General features: G+C 30.9%; 1 long non-coding RNA gene across 3 annotated transcripts; it reads left to right on the forward strand.

The window, feature by feature from the left end:
• Nucleotides 1-17,474: 17,474 nt before the first annotated feature.
• Nucleotides 17,475-18,735, forward strand: LOC149190998 (uncharacterized). 3 transcript variants are annotated; one of them, XR_016256559.1, is made up of 3 exons: nucleotides 17,475-17,652; nucleotides 18,129-18,298; nucleotides 18,407-18,735. It is a non-coding gene; the product is annotated as an uncharacterized LOC149190998 (long non-coding RNA). The 3 variants fall into 3 exon arrangements; XR_016256557.1 differs by having other exon boundaries at nucleotides 18,118-18,302; nucleotides 18,407-18,730; XR_016256556.1 differs by having other exon boundaries at nucleotides 18,129-18,302; nucleotides 18,407-18,729.
• The last annotated feature ends 659 nt before the right edge of the window (nucleotides 18,736-19,394 follow it).

Raw genomic sequence — 19,394 nt, forward strand, 5'->3', positions numbered from 1 at the left:
TTTCAAATCTGACATAAAGGTATATAGTTAAAATAAAGATATAAATGAATACTTATTTTTTAAAAATATAATTATAAGTATTTTTATTAAGACTGTGTAATAATTAATTTTTTATTAAGAATTACCACAGGTAACATATTCATAAAAATATTTACACACAAAACTTATATTTGGATAACATATAGATGTATTCCAATTCTAACTATATAAATAAATCTGTATATAGTTTTACTTCTAGGAAGTGAGTTTAATCCATACATGTTTAATGGCTCATGTCACATTAGATAAACGACTTATTTATATAGATGAAAATATATAGGGTGATCTAAAGCGACAAACTTATAAACTTTATAGTCATTATTACTAAATTTTAATAATTGAATTACATGATGCCATATAGGCCAAATGGCTTCAAAGTTTGCTAGTGCTCAAAATTCAATTGTAGAGGCCTCAAATATAGATGTATTTTACCTATATAAACACCACATTAATTCCCATAAGGCTCTAAAGTTGCTAGTATTCAAAATTCAATTGTAGAGAAGACCATTAGGTCTTCTCAACCTCAAATATAGATATATTTTACCTATATAAACACCACATTAATCCCCATAAGGTTTTTGACAATAAGTAGCATGTTAAGACTTATCTACGGCTTTCACTTCAGTGCATCAAACATTTTATACTAGATCATGGCTTCATTAAATAGAATTGCATCCATTGAATCAAATAGTAAATGGTGAGATATGTTATTCAATACCAATAATAAATTTTTAGAAATTAGTTGTTATAAACAAAATTATAAACCTACTTGTGTATATTTTCCTTGATAAACATGTCCAAGTCTCTTCTCGTATGGTTAACGAAACCCTAGCCTTTGGATTTGACACCTATTTGGGTGACCTTTTAGAAAGAAGGCTATTGAAGGGGTTGAGGGATAGGATTTTACTCTATTCTTCCAACCTTACAATATCATCCAAGAGGCTTGTTATGACCATATCGCCAAATGTAAATCCTCTACTCTCCTCTCCATGTAACAAATTTAGGCATATAATCACATATATAAGTTCATAAACTATCACCACTATTTAGTAGAAAATCAAATTCAATTACACATTGAAATCATTATTTTCGTGTGGATAAATGAGAAATCATATTGCCAACTAAAATACAAATACATTTATCTAAAATTGCTTGCTACTAGAAACCAATCTATGAATGAGCATTTTCCACCAAACCATAGTCTTAACCACACCACAAAATTATTTTGAGTGAGTGACTAGTCAAAAAATTTAAATACCCCTCACCGAGTTCATTATAATCATCAAATTTGTGTATTCAATAGAAGAATAACCATTCATATTATTATATGTGTAATTTTGTATCTTTCCTTTTTTTTTCAACAAACTGGTATCAACGCTGACAAAGAGATACAAAATCAGTGGAGCATAGTAAAAAAAACCGACAATTTTTTTGAATAAAAATTGCGTTACAAAAGTGTCGCAGGTTTAAAGTTTACAAAGTAAAACAGCAAGGGGTGACAACCGCATGTTTGAAGTAGTAAACGTGCCACAATTTGCAGCAAACTTACGAAACTTCGAGTTTTATGTTACTCCCGCCGGTGGAATCTATCGAGAATTATGATAGACCTCCCTCATTCAAAAGTGACGGACAACATTGAAAAGTTTGATGTTAAAAGTCACGTGGGTCATATTAAAGTTCTTTTTAAACCATAGGCAACAACTCCTTTAGAGGTGACATACGACGCACGATATGAAATTAAAGTGTTTTAGTTTTATTATAGGTTTTTTTTTCATTTAAGTAGTTTATAAAGATTTATTAAACTTTTTTTATAAAGGATATTTTGATAAAGTGGTTTTTTGGTAAGAAAGTTTTATAAATTGAAAAAAAAAAAAATGTTATTTATAAAAGGGAAGGTGGTTTTATTAATGTGAAGGCAAGTTTTTTTTAAAGATGGCTTTATCAAGTTTCTAGTTGTAGTTTCCATTATTTATAGGGAAGGATTATGATGTGTGTGTCATTAAGACTAGGAATACGTTAAAATATCATGATGTTTAGGGATATGTCACGAATAAATTTTTAGAACCTAAAGATGAAGCAACAGAACAAGCCCCCACTAATGCAGAGAGGGAACATTGGAAGAAAGAAAAAAAGAAGAATGCGTAAGTGCTGCAGTTTATCCAGCAAGGAGTGGACCAAGCAATGCTGTAGAAGATTATGACTATATCATCAGTAAATATAGAGTGGGAGACTTTGGTGACAGGCTATAAATGTATGTCTAAAGTCAATATTGTTAAGTTGCAAAATGTTAGGAGAGATTTTGAAAGTGTGCAGATGAAGGAAACAAAGGACACCGATTCATTAATTAATTAGGTCTTGACTATCGTAAACCAATTAAAGATTTATGGTGATGACATAAAAGATCAAATAATTGTTGAGAAGGTCCCCAAATATTTGTCTACCAAGTTTGATGTTGTAGTAGCAGCCATAGAAAAAGTCAAGGATTTGGCAGTGTTGATAGTTGATAAGTTGATGGGATCACTATCGAATGAGGAAATGATAGATAGAAAAAATGATTTGACCTTGGAAACCACTTTTAAAAGTCAACTTTCTATTTCAAGCTGCATAACTAGACCGAGAGGCAAAGTATGAAGCAGAAGACATGGTGCTCAGAGAGATGGCAGAGAAGAAAAGAAACAAGAAAGTGGAAGCAATAAAAGAAGCTCCTACAACAATCAAAGAGTCGACAAATCAAAGACGAGATGTTATTATTGCAATAAATTTGGTCACTATGCCCATGATTGTAGGAAGAGGGTAATTGATCAAGGAAAGAAGAGATTTTGTTTAACTATAGAGAACAATGACTCCATGTTCCTAGCTTTCCATACCATGCATGAACATTCTGATAAAGTTTGGATATTAGACAGAAGTTTCAGTAACCGCGTGATAAACAACAAGAATTTGATTGCAAATCTGGATCAATCTATGAAGAAATAGGTAAGGTTGGGCATTGACAAGACTGTGGATGTAGATGGCAAAGGAATGGTTAACATTCTAACCAAGAAGGGGAATCCAAAGACAATTTTAGAGGTATATTATGCCCCTGGTATCAAACATATTTTGATAAGTGTTGGTCAATTGATGTAGAATGGATACATAACTATTTTTCAAAGATAAGTGTGTAATATATATGACAAACCTCCAAGAAAGCAGCTGATAGAAAAGGTGCAAATGATGGGAAAAAAAATCTTTCCTTAATCTTGAATTATAGTGATCAAGTCAGTTGTTTTACAGTTGCATGTTTTAATGATAATTGGTTATGGCACTTTTAGTTTGGACATTTTCACTTCTCTGGTTTAATGTTGTTGTAGTAGAAACAAATGACTAGAGGATTACCTCCCATCAAGGAACCTTCTAGTACTTATGAGTTTTGCACCTTGGGAAAGCAAAACTGTCAATTTTTTCCAAAAGGAGTTGCATATAAAGCAAAGAAAACACTAGAGTTAGTTCATATAGACTTGTGTGGACCTGTGAGAACACAATTGATTAGTGGAAGTTGTTACTTCCTCATTTTTATTGATGATTTCAGTAGAAAAACATGGATTTATTTCCTGAAGCGTCTAAAACTTTTGCAAAGTTCATAGAATTCAAAGCCTTAGCATAGAGCCAGAGTGAGTGTCAGATCAAGGTATTGATATCATATCGTGGTGGAGAATATGATTCAAAGGCATTCCATTCTTACTGCAAACAACATGGAATTAGAAGGGTCTTTACAACCATATACACATTGCAGTGGAATGGTGTAAACAATGTCAACTTTGAAATGGGAATGATAAACTCAAAACGAAAACTCTGGCCAAAAAACCCCGTAAAAACATAAAAAACAGTGCTAAAAATGAAAAGTGTTGAAGCTGGAATAACACCTTTTTTTTTCTAAGGTAAATTTTCAACATGTTTTAAAAATGGCAGTGCAAACCAATTTTTTGTGCGAAAATTGTCCAAAAAACACTCTCAAAATGAAAAGTGTTGATGTTCAAATAACACTTTTTTTTTTTCAACGGTAAATTTTGTGAAGAAACACCCTCGAAATGAAAAGTGTTGATGTTCGAATAACACTTTTTTTTTTCAATGGTAAATTTTGTGCAAAAAATACCCTCAGAATAAAAAGTGTTGACGCTGGAATAACACTTTTTTTTTCAAGGGCATATTTTCAACATTTCAAAATAATGGCGTAAAAGGTTTTATCATAACTCCAAAAAACATAAAAATTTCAAAAGAGTAATGAAAACATATAATTAAAAAAAAAATTAAAACAATGGAAAAACACGAAAAAAAAATAAAAAATAGCAAAATGAAAATGAAAATATATATTAAAAACAAAACATAAAATTTAAAAAAAAAGGAAAGAAAATCAAATATATAAGAAAAGACAAAAAAAATCAGACATAAAAATAAAAAATAGAAATTAACAAAAAAAAAATCATAAAAGTGTAAAAAAAAAAACAAAATTAACTTATAAAAGATAAGAATTTAAAATTTAAAAATTATAAACAAATAAATAGTAGGAAAAACATATTTCAAAAAAAATGTAAAATAAAAGATTATCTTGTAAACTATAAAAAAATTGAAAAAAAAAAAAAAAAAATAATAATAATAATAATTAAGTAAAAATAGAAAAATTTAAAAAAACTAAAACAAAAAAAATGAAAATTAAAAACAAGCTAGATTTAAAAAAAAAAAAAAAAAAGAAAAAAAAGAAAAAAAAAAACTAAAATTAAGATTACAAATATTTTAAAAAACCTAAAAAAAATATACTCAAATTAAAATACAAAAAAAAAAAAAAAAAAAAAAAAAAAAAAACATTTAAATTTAAAACAAAATATATATTTTTTGATTAAAAAAAAAAACATTTAGATTTTTTATTAAAAAAAAAACATTTCAAAACAATTAAAAAAAAAAAAATTTTTATTTAAAACAAAATAAAAAAATTATTAATTTTTTTAAAATAAATTTTAATTTTTTTTAAACAATTAAAAAAAAAATCAACCTTCCCAGTGCCCGTGGTGGCACAGCCCTAGGTGGAGGGGCTGCATGCAACTTTCTCAGCCCAAGGTCGTGCCACCATAGGCAGCCGGGCGGTGGGAGGGCGTAGAATCAATTTTTTTTGTTTTTTAAATAAAAAAAATTGTTTAATTTTTTATTTTTAAGTTTATTTAAAAAAATAAAAAATATGTGTATAAACTAACTAAAGTTTATTTTTTGTTCTTTCTCATATATATATATATATATATATATATATATATATATATATATATAAAGTTTTGATTTTTTAGCATAAAAAATTCTATTTAAAAAAACAAAAATTAAATGTTTGTTATTTAAAAAAATAAAAATATGCTAATTTTTTTTTTTCTTTTTTTAAATAAATAATATTTATTTACTAAAAAAATGTTAAATGTTTTTTTTTTTTTTTTAAATCAAACATACACACACACATATATATATTGAATATATATATACAAAATTTTCATTTTTTCTTTATAATTTGAGTTTATTTTTTAAAATGTTTTTAATTTTACTTTTAGTATTTTTTAAGGTTTTTTTTGTTTGTTTGTTAATTTTAGTAGTAGCGTTTTTTTTTATTTTTTTAATCTAGTTTGTTTTCAATTTTCAATTTTTTAATTTTTTGTTTTTAATTTTTTCTAGTTTTTGTTAATGTTTTTTAAAATATTTGTATTTTTACTTACTTAATTTTATAGTTTTTCATTTTTTTTTTTCCAAATTCTTTTATGGTTTATGATATATATAATATATATATTTTATGTTTTTTTTTGTCTCTTTTATATATTTTTTTATATTTGCTCTTTTAAGTAATCAACATTTAAAAAAAGAAAAATAAAACAACTTAAAAATTCATTAAGTAATCATGATTTAAAAAAAAAAAAATTGGACATAATAAATTTTAAAGTGTGAAAAATAAGCCCTCTAAAAAAAAAGGTATGCTGTATCAACACGTTTCAAAATCAGCATGAAAATCACTAACATTTAAAAACAAATATTTATATTTGATACATAAGAAAATTTGAAGTGTTAGAAAATGCTTTGAAAAAAAAAGAAGTCTATTATGCATCACCACTTTTCAAAACCGGGTCACTTTTTTGCTACCTCTATGAAACGGGTAATCATATAAGTTATTTAAAGTGCCAAAAACTATGCTCTAAAAAAAATGTGTGTTCTGCATCGCCCCTTTTCAAAATCGGGTCACTTTTTTCTATCTCTACGTAATGGGTAACAATATCAATTCTCATTTCAAAGTTTATGTTGTTTGTAGCACAAAGGAAGAAAAGGACAATTATGAACAGGGCAAGGAGCATGTTAAAGGGAAGAAACTTGTCTAATGAGTATTGGGTAGAAACAGTTATGATGTTATGTTTACGTCATAAACAAATCTTTGACAAAGAGTGTGATAAATAGAGTACCAAAACAAGTATGCTCAAGTATGTCTTGTAGTGTATCTCATCTTAGAGTGTTTGGATGTGTAACCTATGCACATGTTGCTAAAGAGCTAAGAGGCAATGATAACAGAGAAAAATGCATTTTTATTGGTTATAATGAGCAATCAAAAGCTTAAAAGTTATATAATCCTGTTACCAAGAAGACTATAATCAAAAGAGAGGTTGTGTTCAAAGAACAAGAGTCATGGAATATGAATTTGAACAAAACAGTTGATGTAAGAGCACCACTGATCGAAAAAGATGATGTAGCAAAAAATGAGCAATAGGGATCACAAGAGAAGACACCAAAAATAGTCATGCCACTAAGGACTCTAAGATATTCCGAACAACATGGATCTTCAAGTAGATTAACAGATCATAATTCTCCATGTAATCTGGCAGGTGATGAATTAAGTAACGGTAAGAGAAAAATGAGAAGTTTGAAAGATATTTATGATGATTTGGACGTTAGTTCAAATTTTGCATTGTTATCTTTCAAACCTTCTTCGTTTGAAGAAGTTATCAAAGATGAAAATTGGGTGCAAACCATGGATGAAGAAATTGAAACTATTGAAAGAATGATACATGGGATTTGGTTGATTTTTCAAAAGACAAAAATCCCATTGGTGTAAAATGGGTGTACAAGACAAAGTTGAATGAGAAAGGAGAGACTAATAGATTTAAAGAAAGACTTGTAGCAAAAGGATTCGCGTAGCAATTGAGAATCAACTTTGGAGAAATTTTTGCTCCAGTAGCCAGAGTGGATACTGTAAGTGAAGTCTTAGCCACAACAGCTCATAAAAAGTGGAAAGTGTATCAGATGGATGTGAAATCAACCTTCTTGAATGGAATTATAAAAGAATAAATCTATGTGCAGCAGTGTCCAGGTCATGAGGTTGAACGAAAAGAAGATAAATTTTACGGGTTGAAGAAAGCTCTCTATGGAATCAAGTAAGTTCCTAGAGCTTGGTATAGCAAAATTGACATTTACATGATCAATAATGGATTTCGTATAAACAACATTGAACCTACCTTGTACACATGATTTATACTAGTGATCTTGAATTGGATGAATTTAAAGCAACCATGAAGAAATAATTTGAGATGATAGATCTTGGTCTTATAAAATATTTTCTTGGCATGGAAGTTGAGCAATCAGAAAAATGAATTTTATATATCAAAATAAATATGCCAAATATTTGTTGAAAAGATTCAGGATGAAAATTTTTAAACCTGCTCCCACACCAGTTGCAACAAGTTCCAAGTTAAGTAAGGATGATAAAGGATCAGATGTCAACCCAACTCTATTCAAAAGATTGGTTGTCATCCTCATGTATCACACAACTACAAGACCATATGTTATGCAAGGAGTTAGTTTCATTTCTATCTTTATGGAGTCTCCAAAAGACTCAAATTGGAGAGCATGAACAATAATTCTAAGATACATAACATGAACTAAAGATTGTGGCATAATGTATGCAAGCACAGAAAATAAAGACTTGATTGGATACACTAAAAATGATTTTGCAGGAAGTTTGGATGATAAGAAGAGCATTTTTGGTTATGTGTTCCATCTTGGTTCAGGTGTGATATCATGGGAATCTAGGAAGCATATTATTGTGACACTTTCGTCAACTGAAGAAGAATATGTAACATCGACATCAACAACACGCCAAGCAGTATGGTTACGAAGAGTTTTGGATGGACTCCAAAAAAAACAACAAGTATCAACAGAGAAAATTTTAAGAACCACCCTAAATTTATATGTATAATAAATGGGCTAATCCCCATGATACATAAGAAAAATGGGAGGCGATTTTATCAATAATATAATATGTATATACAATTTTTTTGGCGAATCTCTCACCAGATTATATTATCTTGTACAGTGATAGAGAATCTTTCACTAAATTATAAAATCTTTTAAGATCTTGGCAAATCTTTTATTGAACAGTAAAACATTGTGAAGTCTTGGCGAATGTTTTGTTAAAGTATGAAACCATATATGATAATAAGAAAACATATTCATTAAATTGTAATATACTAACATACATGTTTGGAAAAAAGAAACATAATTTTCTCTTCCTTCAAATAGTGTTCCAAGTTTCAGTGGCCGTGTTTGTCAAGGTTCATACAATACACTCTTTCATATCCTTCTATTAGTTTTGATAATATTCCACAACAAACTTCTTGTAGGTGTTGATATTGACCACGAGTTCTCTCAAGGTAGGAAATATTAATCTTTTCTCTACAACTTTTGTCAAGCTACCACTTTTTTCAAGTTATCAAATTTCTTTCTTATTCCATAGACTCGAACTACGAGATAAAAAAAAACACATCAAGTTTGTTTACCCCAGCAGACCAACAAGTAGCAAGCCCCAACTATATTATATAAGAAAGTTTTAGGTATCCCAAAGGCTTGAAGGGGATCTAATTGAAAGAAGTGACCATTGTGAGAAGCCTTCCAATCAATATATGAATATATAAATGTAGATTTATTATTATTTTAATTGGAAATCTTCAATTAAATAATAAAATGTAATTATGTCTCTCCCAATCTAAATTGTTTATTGGCATAATTCACTACCATCATATGTCTCACATTTTTTAACAATGTTGTAACATGTAGATTAATTTCCTTTTTGGTGAACAATCTCCATCTTTTAGGAAAATATGGTGCAGTGGCTCCAACCCGTACCGATCATTAGGACAAACTAAGAATGGCACAGAAGATGAAAGGTTGTACAAACCAACTTATTTTTCAAACAAATAATCCAACATCAGTACCTAAACTTTTTCATGAAGATATCATATTGAGAATGTTTGAAAAATGGTGGGAAATCTTCTGCAAGGGTGATGCGGAAAGAGTGATAAGATTTCATTGTTTTGAATTTTTTTGTTAAATCATAAAAACCAATATTAATGGAGATATTGGTATTTTTTACTAAATTTTGTGAAGTGACTAAATATAGCTTTAACCATTCACCTTAAGATGTTTTTACAATATAATTTCCTAAATCTATTGAATATCTTCATTATCATAAAAACCAACCTATATCCATCTGAACTCCACATCTACCACTCTTAGAGGGATGAAATCTATTTATCCCTCTGAGCAGACCCAGAATTAAGATGGATCTAAGATGACAGAATTTTCCCTTTAAATAGTCTATGCTCACATGAATACCATGGTATTACCATGGGTCAATACCATGGGTTATCATAGACCTGGAGTTTAAAAATTACTATTAGTAATTTATAAAAATTAATAAAATTAATAATTGATTTTTATTTTATTTTTTATTTGAACCAAGTTAAAATGTTTAATATACATTAAATTACAACATCCATTTTTACTCTTGATCCACCAAGCCCCGAGAGAGATCAAATATTTTTTCACTCTATGCTAGTTTGCATATCACGATATTTGATCCCTCTCGAGGCTTAGTAGATCCAGAGTAAAGATGGAACTATGTTGGTTCCCCCTTTAAATAGATTACATTCCACGTGAATACCATGGGTCAATACCATGTGCCATTTTTATTTTTATTAATACTAATATTAGGGTTAATAATGTTTTTTGCATGGTATTAATAATAATCTAGCCCATGGTATTTGGCCCATAGTATTTTGCCCATAGGTTTCACCTAAATATAATGCATTTTTTGAGTGTTCATAAATATAAGGTGACTTATGGATTAAATATAAAAAAATGTTTTATTTATTTACCATATCTCTCATTTATTTATATATTTATTAATTTACCATACCTCTTTTACAAATATGGTATTTGGTCCATAGGATTCACTTAAATAAAACCTCTTTTTGAGCCTTCATAAATAGAAAGAGGTTTATGAACCAAATATAAAAAGAGGTTTTATTTATTTACCATACCTCTAGTTTATTTATATTTTTATTTATTTACCATACCTTTTGAGTAAGTATAAAAAGAGGGTTTTATTTATTTACCATACCTCCACTTTATTTATATTTTTATTTGTTTACACCCTTGCATGTATATAAGGTGATGTATGGAGTAAACATAAAAAATGTTTTATTTATTTACCATACCTCTCATTTTTTTATATTTTTATTAATTTACCATACCTTTTTTTATAAATATGGTATTTGGCCCATAGGATTCACTTAAATAAAACCTATTCTTGAAAATTAGGGTGAATGGAAGGTTGTAACTCCTAATTTCAACGCCTAAATTTACCTTTTTTACCCTCTCCCTTAAAATAAGGTGGGATAACTTCCACACCTATTTTTTTTTATAAAAAAAATTTGAAGCGATTTGTAAAAATGTACTATGATACAAAATTTTCGCCCACTAGAAATTTAAAACCCCTTAATTTCGCTTAAGGGCGAAAATTCGCCCCTAAAATTTTCCATGAGTATCAACAACAATATATTGTGACAACACCTCATCTATTGCATTATCCAATAATAGTGTCTTTCATCAAAAGAGAAAGCATATTGATACAAGATATAATTTTATTAAATAACTTGTGAGCAATTGAGAAGTTTACTTGAAGCTTTGTAAATCGAGTGATCAATTGGCTGATATATTCACTAAGCCATTAACAAAAGATGTGTTCGAGTTTCAATGAGGAAACTTGGGCGTTGTAAGCCTAACTAAGACTTAGACCAATATGCATGTTTGAGTTGTCATGCGTCATTTATTAGTTTAGTAGTCATAATGAAGGGGGAATGTTAAATATAATTAATTACTCTGACATGCAGAGTTGTATAAATTTAGAGAGTTAGTTAACTAATTGAAGTCTGAGTGAGTTCCAATCAAATCTTATTTTGAGTAAAGTTGAATTTAGAGTGTGTGCGCATGTCAAAATAATTTTGAGTGGGTCATTAGTCGAAAAGTTTAAATACCCCTCACTGGTTTCATTGTAATCATCAATTTTTTGCGATCAACTTGTGTTATTGTGTGTATGAATTTTGTGCCTTTCCTCCTCTTCCTTTTCAAAAATTAATTATGAAATGTGATATACAATTAAATGATGAGTGAAATTGGATGAATGGAGTTACATGTAGCTCGACTTGATCTCTAGTGTGGACAATGAGGGCATTTAGAATGCATTTGGACGTGATCCATTTGGCGCCTTTTAAGCGCTGAATATCAAGCACCATGATATGCAGAAGGAATGTGAGTGCGCACCTCGCCTACATGAGCAAATCCAGTTGGGTAGTGCACCCCTCAACTACAACCACAATTTCAGTTGGGTATAGTGAATAGGCAAGTAAATTTTGCAATAAGGCTTTTAGAATTTCTATTTAATTATTAATATTAATTATTAGGTTGATGGTAGGAATTTAGTTTCAAAAAATATTTCATTTTACAATATTTTTAGTAATATGCATAAATCAAAGGTTCTGATTTATCTCTATATCTAATGTAGATATGCTATTTTTGTATTTTTAATTAAATTGATTAATTAAAAAAATATGTCATATCAAAAAATTTCATATGAAGTGAGTAATGGTTTTTTGGATATGTAGTATTGATAAACCATGGTATTGACCCATGATATTGTAAGGATGAGTAATTATAAATTAATAACTTTAATCACATAAGTGAATTCCATATGTTGTGAGTTATGAGTTTTTGAACATGTGGTATTGATAAGTCATGTCATTGACCCATGATAGTGTAACTAAGACTATTTATAATTTAATAAACTCCATGGTAAAATGGGATAAATCTCCATAGTTTTTCTTTTTCTTGTTTGCTAAGTTGTATGGGTCATGAGATGATTTCACGCCTAACATTTGGCTTGAGAAACCACAACCCATGGGCATCTAAGTTGTCAAAATCACATGGACATCACTCTCGTCCCAAACCACAACAACCCTTTAACATGCTTAGATTTTTTCCCATAGAGTTTCTAACCAGTGACCTGATCTTCACATCATGGAGTGCCTTAATAGTACACCCCATCACCACACGGAGCATGTGATAAATCTCCATAGTTAAAAATATTGTTTTATGTTATTAAATGTATATATGTTTAATTTATATATTTATTATTTTTATAATTAATAATATTAATTATTTTTCTTTTGGCGAATTGTAGCAAATTATATTACTTCAATAAAGGAATAAATGTCGATTACATTTAAAGTCAACTTGACCTAGGATCAGAAGTCAATAACAAAGGAGTCTATGGATCCTCAATACATCTAGAAAGTTAGGCTCATCATGACATTACAAAAAATTTGAGGTACAAAATGTGCCTCAAAAAAAAAATGTACAACCAAAATAAAATTTATAAGAGCCAATAATATTCAAGATGATTCATTATTTTTGGAGTAAAAAGTAAAAAGATTAAAAAATTAAAAAAAATATTTTTTCAACTCATATTTTCAGCTTATCTCCCTATAGTTTTACTCAAATTTTTAGCAGGAGCACTCATTGGATGAAAGATTTAATTACTCATCCAAGTAATACCCATGCTGCATAATTTCGATGGACTCTATTATACGAAAAATGTGAAATACATGAAAAATATGATTACAATCACGTTTTTCATGTATTTCTCATTTTTTGTGTAGCGGGGTCCATCAAAAGTATGTAACATGGGTACTCTGTGGATGAAGAATTAATTTATGCGTCTAATGAGTGCTCCCGCTAAAAACGTGAGTAAAACTTTAGGAAGATAAGTTGAAAATACAAGTTGAAAAGATAGTTTTTTTTTTCCCTCTACAATTTGATGATGTAATCTAATATTATTTTATTATTTCCACTATTATTTTATAATATTCCTTAGGAGGCCCATTTTCGACCTCAAAATTTCTCTAAATATAACAATATAGCTAGGATCCTCATAGCAAACATAGACCCATTTCCAAACTCCATGGAGCAAAAAAAGACAAAAAAATAACAACTTAACATAATTACCAAACATGGCATGAACCAAATACGACTGAAGAAGAATAGATCCAAGAGAATTTCCATAAACCTTACAACCCATATCCATAGACAATACCATAGCAACAATTATTTTCCAAAGAGGAAAGATACAAGCCTCAAATGACATAATGCACTAGTCATGAACATCTTTAGCCAAAAAAGCAAAGTTCAAACAATATTTTCTCTTTTGAATGCTAAGGAAGTAAAGAAAACCATTACGAAAGGTAAGCAAAGAGTTATCAAGGAAAAAAAGCTGTAACAAACTTCTTATAGCAAAAACCACACATAGTAGTGAGCTTCAAACCCTTACATTCATCAAAACAATTGTTGTCATATATAGCCATCGAACACCACAAATCCCAATGTTTGAGAGAAAGAAAACCGTTAGCGTGACTGAAACAAGCATGCCCCTCAAAAGGAAAAATTGAGATACCAAGTTTTCAATGTTGATCAAAGGAGATGATGCTATAGTCTTGTAGTATTTCTAACTGGTGGATCAGTAGGATCCTCAATAGGGTTTGTGAGATCCCCTGCGGTCGAGTCCTTCACCAAGAAACTCTCCACTCGACCTATACGAGAATCAATACTACCAACACAAAACTTGATCTTCCTTAGCATCCACTTAATATCTTCCAACACAGAAAACACGTTATAATTCTCAACTTGCTTTTCCTTGAAAATTAAATGAAGCAATGTATCCATTTTTTGATGTAGGGAGAGGGAATACAAGAAATTCAGTCTTTGCTTTCAGAAATGACCCAGATTCGGGACCCATTTCAACCCATCACCCATAATTTCTGAAGTATAGTGATAAGGCCTATTCCCCAATTCATGGGACTCCAAAACCATAATTTTGTTTCAAACTTTAGGAGTGATAGAATCAAAGAAAGCTTCCACTGTGTCAAAGGAAAATGACTAAGAGAGTTTAACACCAACATTGCTTACACCACCTTATCTAATCACCATTCGTTGATGACGAGGCATAATGGAAGCAACAAGATAATAATGCAAACAACCGATAAGAGAACCATGACCAAAAAAGAAAGCAAATGGAAGGACCAGTGCCCCTTCGAAACCAAACCAAAAGACAACTAGGTCTTCCCCCAATCTCCACACTAGAGGACAAAATTCAATGAGGTTTTGAAATTCAATACACTGTAAAGACATGGGACACCACAACCTCCAACACCATACCAACCTATGGTGACTGAAAATACCCAACAAGACGAGAAGAAAGTTCTGCACACCAAGAGAAAATGACAAGGTGTTTCCAGAAGTAAAACAATAATTAAGCTTTTCTATCAACCTAAGTGAACCCAAATTTAGAAGAGCATAGAACTCTAGGGTCGGAAACCAGGAAGGGTGAAACAAAAGCTTGAATAAATACTGATTTTCCACTAACAGAAGAAGGCTCCCCTCAACGTCAAAGTCAAACTGAAAAATGAACTTGGTACCAACAACCATAAACAAGAACTTGGCAAGGATATAAAATATCTCTATATTCGATGTCCAAAGAGGGTGAGGTTGAATAGATGACCACCAATTCAAAAACTAACCCAAGCTCTGTAAAATATAGATACATGACGAAAAACATTAGCTCCACAATCACACTAGCTTAAATTGAATCTCACATAACACCAACTCCACACAACCCAACTTAAACTCATAGACATGCACCTCGAATCCATTCTCACAAACCACCGCAACAAAATAATTAGAGACACAAGAAGTAGAGAAATAAACCTCACCTCTGCACCCATACATAAAGTCCCTGAACCACTACATAGAAATGATCCAACATTTATAATGAAAAAAAGTCAGATGTGAGTACCTACCCCTCTCACCTACTCCGTGGCACACCATGCACCGAATGAGAAATATACACTCAACATATCTCCCAAAAAATATGCATACCTACCACCATTTTTCAATCCATAGCGGATTAATAGTAATAATTATCATTTAAATTAAAATTCTAATTTAATTAACTTCTGTAATTTTACAAAAATTAAATAGGTTAAGAAATAACATATCATCTATTTATTAGAGATGAATGTGCATGAGTATTTAACAACCATTTGTGATTTATATAACTGTGTTAGTTTAATTTTATTTTCCATTCACCGTTTATTCTCTCCAACGGGCCATTAACGTCCATTGAACCTGTGATTCATTCGAACGTCAGTTGAATAGGGAAAATAAATATGAAACCAAAGGCGGGCAGAGAAAATGGAGTGTCATTATAGAGAAAGGAAACGGAAAATCGTCACCTAAGTTAAAATTAAAATTAAAATTATTAATAATAATAATATTTATCCACTACATGAATTAAAATTAATAATAATAAAAATAAAATTTAATAATAATAAAAATAATATTTATCTTGGGTAGTTCAAGTAGTGATGATTGTTGTGTTACTCTTCTTTAATCCAGTAAATAATAAATATATAAACTCGAAAATAAGAAAGTCTTACTAAATTATTAATAATAATGATAATAATAATAATAATAAAAACATTCAAAATTAAAATTGGGTAGTTCAAGTAGTGATGATTGTTGTGTTACTCTTCTTTAATCCAGTAAATAATAAATATATAAACACGAAAATAAGAAAGTCTTACTAAATTATTAATAATAATGTTAATAATAATAATAATAAAAACATTCAAAATTAAAATTTCAGTAAAATATATTTCCGTCCATTTACTTTCGTACTATAAATTTCTAGAAGCCCTGTTCTGAAATAGGGACGCCTCTCTCGGCATAAAGATGTGGTTAACCGTAAGCCTGCCATGGCCATTCCGTCTCCGTTGTCTGTATCTCTGACGAAGTTGGTGCGTATTGGATGCCTGCCATTGTCCAGCTTAAACCTGGACGAAGATCCTCTATTTCTCAGTCTCGGTTGCCAACAAATAGACGCGAGTCGCACTTGAGGTACGACGAATATGAGAGTGGGAGGCTGGCAGCCCATCTTCAGTCTTGCAACAGGTGGATTGGACCCCTGGATACCAACGAAGTGCTCGAGTTGGGAGTTGTCTATAATGCGATTTTTTGAAGATTCCGGTGACGGAATCCGGTGGAAGAATTGAGGTCAAATCTTGATTTCTTGTAGTTAAAATGGTTTTTTAACTGCATATTTGGATTCAGCACCCTGAAAAACCTCTGGGAGGCTTTCATTGTGCAAAAACTAGCTATCAAACTTGTGATTCCAATAATTCCTGCCGGATTTCAACCGGAAAAATCCGCCCGAAAGGCTTTCAAAAAGTCGCGTTATAGACTACTGCCTCGAGTTGCCTCAGCACGACGATTACTAATGTGGGTCCGAGCGGTGTAGTGCTTGTAACCAGTCAGGGAATCGCCGCAGGAAAACGACAACCGCTAGTGAAGACTGGGACAACTACTCGGCAATTTATATTTAAATTGTAATCTCTTCGGAATTTGCTGATTAATAAACATTAAAAAATGTTGATGTACCTTTCGAGTCGCATTATCATTATCCACAAAATTGGAAAGATTACTGCAACTTCAGAAAAGTGGTTCGAAAAGATAAGCAATTCGAATGTCCATTATCCAAAGTTCCAAGAATCGGCGGAGGGGCGCGGTGGAAGGGATCAGCCGTCGGGAACCGATTAAAGACACGTGGGTTGTCAACCTACCTGCCATGGAAGAACCCACTCAACCGAGAGCCGGCAGAAATGGGGCCGTACAAGTAGGGAAAATGCGAGCCCCCCCTTGAAAGTCACTCGCAGGAAGTGGTGATTATCCACTCGCTAACTTATTCCTTGAATCGGCGGGGGTCGGGGATGGACCACGGCATATTGGCGACCCAATATGCTTATAAGATGCGAATATTCTAGGTCCGGGAGACACGTTGTGCCTCTGTGTTGCGCCTCACTAATGCGGTATATCTTCGTATTATTTAATTTTCTTACTAAATCGGAAAATTGTAAAGTTTATTGTGTGGTCAAATAGACCGCTTTCCTCATGTCTGCCCTTAATGATATTGTCGCGGGGTAGTAGATACACTAGTTATATTCTGAGCGTTACAGCCCTCGGAATATGCCCAAGGGATGCCAATGGGATACCCACCGGACATGTTCAGGCAGCTCTGGTAAGCCCTATATACGCGATGTCTGGATTCGTTCTGATTGCAGGTGGGGCGTAGTCTCCACGGGACCTGCCGAACAAACTCTGTGGAGGATTCCAAGGGAGGTAATCTCTTTATCAGTTTGTTGGAATATTTGTTACGTTGGAGACTTAATTTCAGTATATGTTGTTCCCATATATATGTATCTAGGATAGTTAGGAGGATATGGTCAGATAGTTGGGTGGGGTTTGATCCTTACAGGATTTTTCGTCTAATTTTGGGCAAAGATTATATACGGCTGAGAACTATTCCAGAGATAATTTCTTCAATTCGAAAAAAAAAAAATGGAAAAGAAAATGTATTTAATCTGCTGTCTAATAGTCCAGTATGGGGATTTTCTATGGTTCCGACTCTTCTGGAATTTTTTATGGTTCCGACTCTTCTGGAATGGTCATTGTGCAGATTTGCTCTGACCTATTTCATGATGTAATATTTTTGTCCATTATATATCTTATATAATACAATCAAGCTTTTTTCGCTCTGGAAAAAAACATATTTAATGATAGCAGGAACATATTTAATGATAGCAGGGCATGCGCAGATTGCAGTAGAAGATAGAAAGGTGACCGAATGAAGCTATTAGTTTCCGGATAGGAAGATCCGTGTCCTCTAAGCAATTTTCGATGCAGGGCAACTCTAACACTTTGGCAATGGTTATACAGTGTTCAGCTACTTACCAGTTTCAATATTATCGTATATCAAATGTGAGAAGTAGGTATACAGTTACTGCACTAAAGCTGTTCGAATTATTTGCCCTGGAATACGGAAATCATATTCGTAATCATAAGTCAAGTGAATTTGTTTCTTTTCCTTTTGCAGGAATGGAAGCAGTAGAGGAAAATACAGTTTAGTTTGCTGTGTTATTGAAGACGTTGGAGTCGGGAATTATTGGCCAACATGGGTGTCGTTTGGATGACAGGAGATGTTATTGATGATTTTGTTGCGCTTTGTAACGCTTCGCGGGCTTCTTCTCTCGCATTTAGAATGGAATAGGAGAAGGGATGTTGCAAATTTCGAATATTTTAATAGAAGGAAAATTCAAATGTTATACTTGAAGGAGAATAGCATGGGAAATTTGAAATAATCTTTTAAATTGGTGGATAGTTTCATATCTGAATGTAAAAGAGTCTTCCCGTCGTTGGATTATAGTATTTGGCCTACTCTAAGTAGGCCTGGGTGTTTTTTTTTTTCTAACTTTTATTGTGTTGGATACAAGCTATGCAATAGAAAACAATCATGATATTTAAATAATTTTAAATAATAATAATTTAATTCTATTGGTTAATTTTAATATTTAGTTTGATTTTTTTAATATTTAAATATTAAATATTTAAAAAATCAAACTAAATATTAAAACATTGCATATTCGAAAACAAAACATTACCAACTTTTTATTTTGTTTAAATTATAAAACTTAACCGTTTCGTTTATCCCTGTGTTTTCGATTCCTTGCATTTTAATTTTGGTCCAAATCTCTTCATTGGAAACAAAATTCTGTTTTATATTTTCTGGTATTTAATAATTATATAATTATTGATAAATTTATAATTTACGTTATTTACAATATATTTTTAAATAATAAATGAATTTAGACTTGTATAGAATATTTAAATACAAATTTAATAATTTAAGTTTGTAATTTTATAACTTTTCATCACATTTCTAATAAAAATAGTTTTAGAAAATATAAAAATATATAATTAGCTAAAGTTAAGTTTAAAATAAATATTTTATTTTTTAGTTTTAAAACTTTTTTTCTTTGTATTAAAATAATTTTGAATTTTCATTTTTATTGTAATATCCAATG

Source organism: Pinus tabuliformis, chromosome 3_1 (assembly GCF_031772625.1).
Source record: "Pinus tabuliformis cultivar Carrire ecotype Pingquan chromosome 3_1, CPIR1, whole genome shotgun sequence".
Classification (NCBI taxonomy): domain Eukaryota; kingdom Viridiplantae; phylum Streptophyta; class Pinopsida; order Pinales; family Pinaceae; genus Pinus; species Pinus tabuliformis.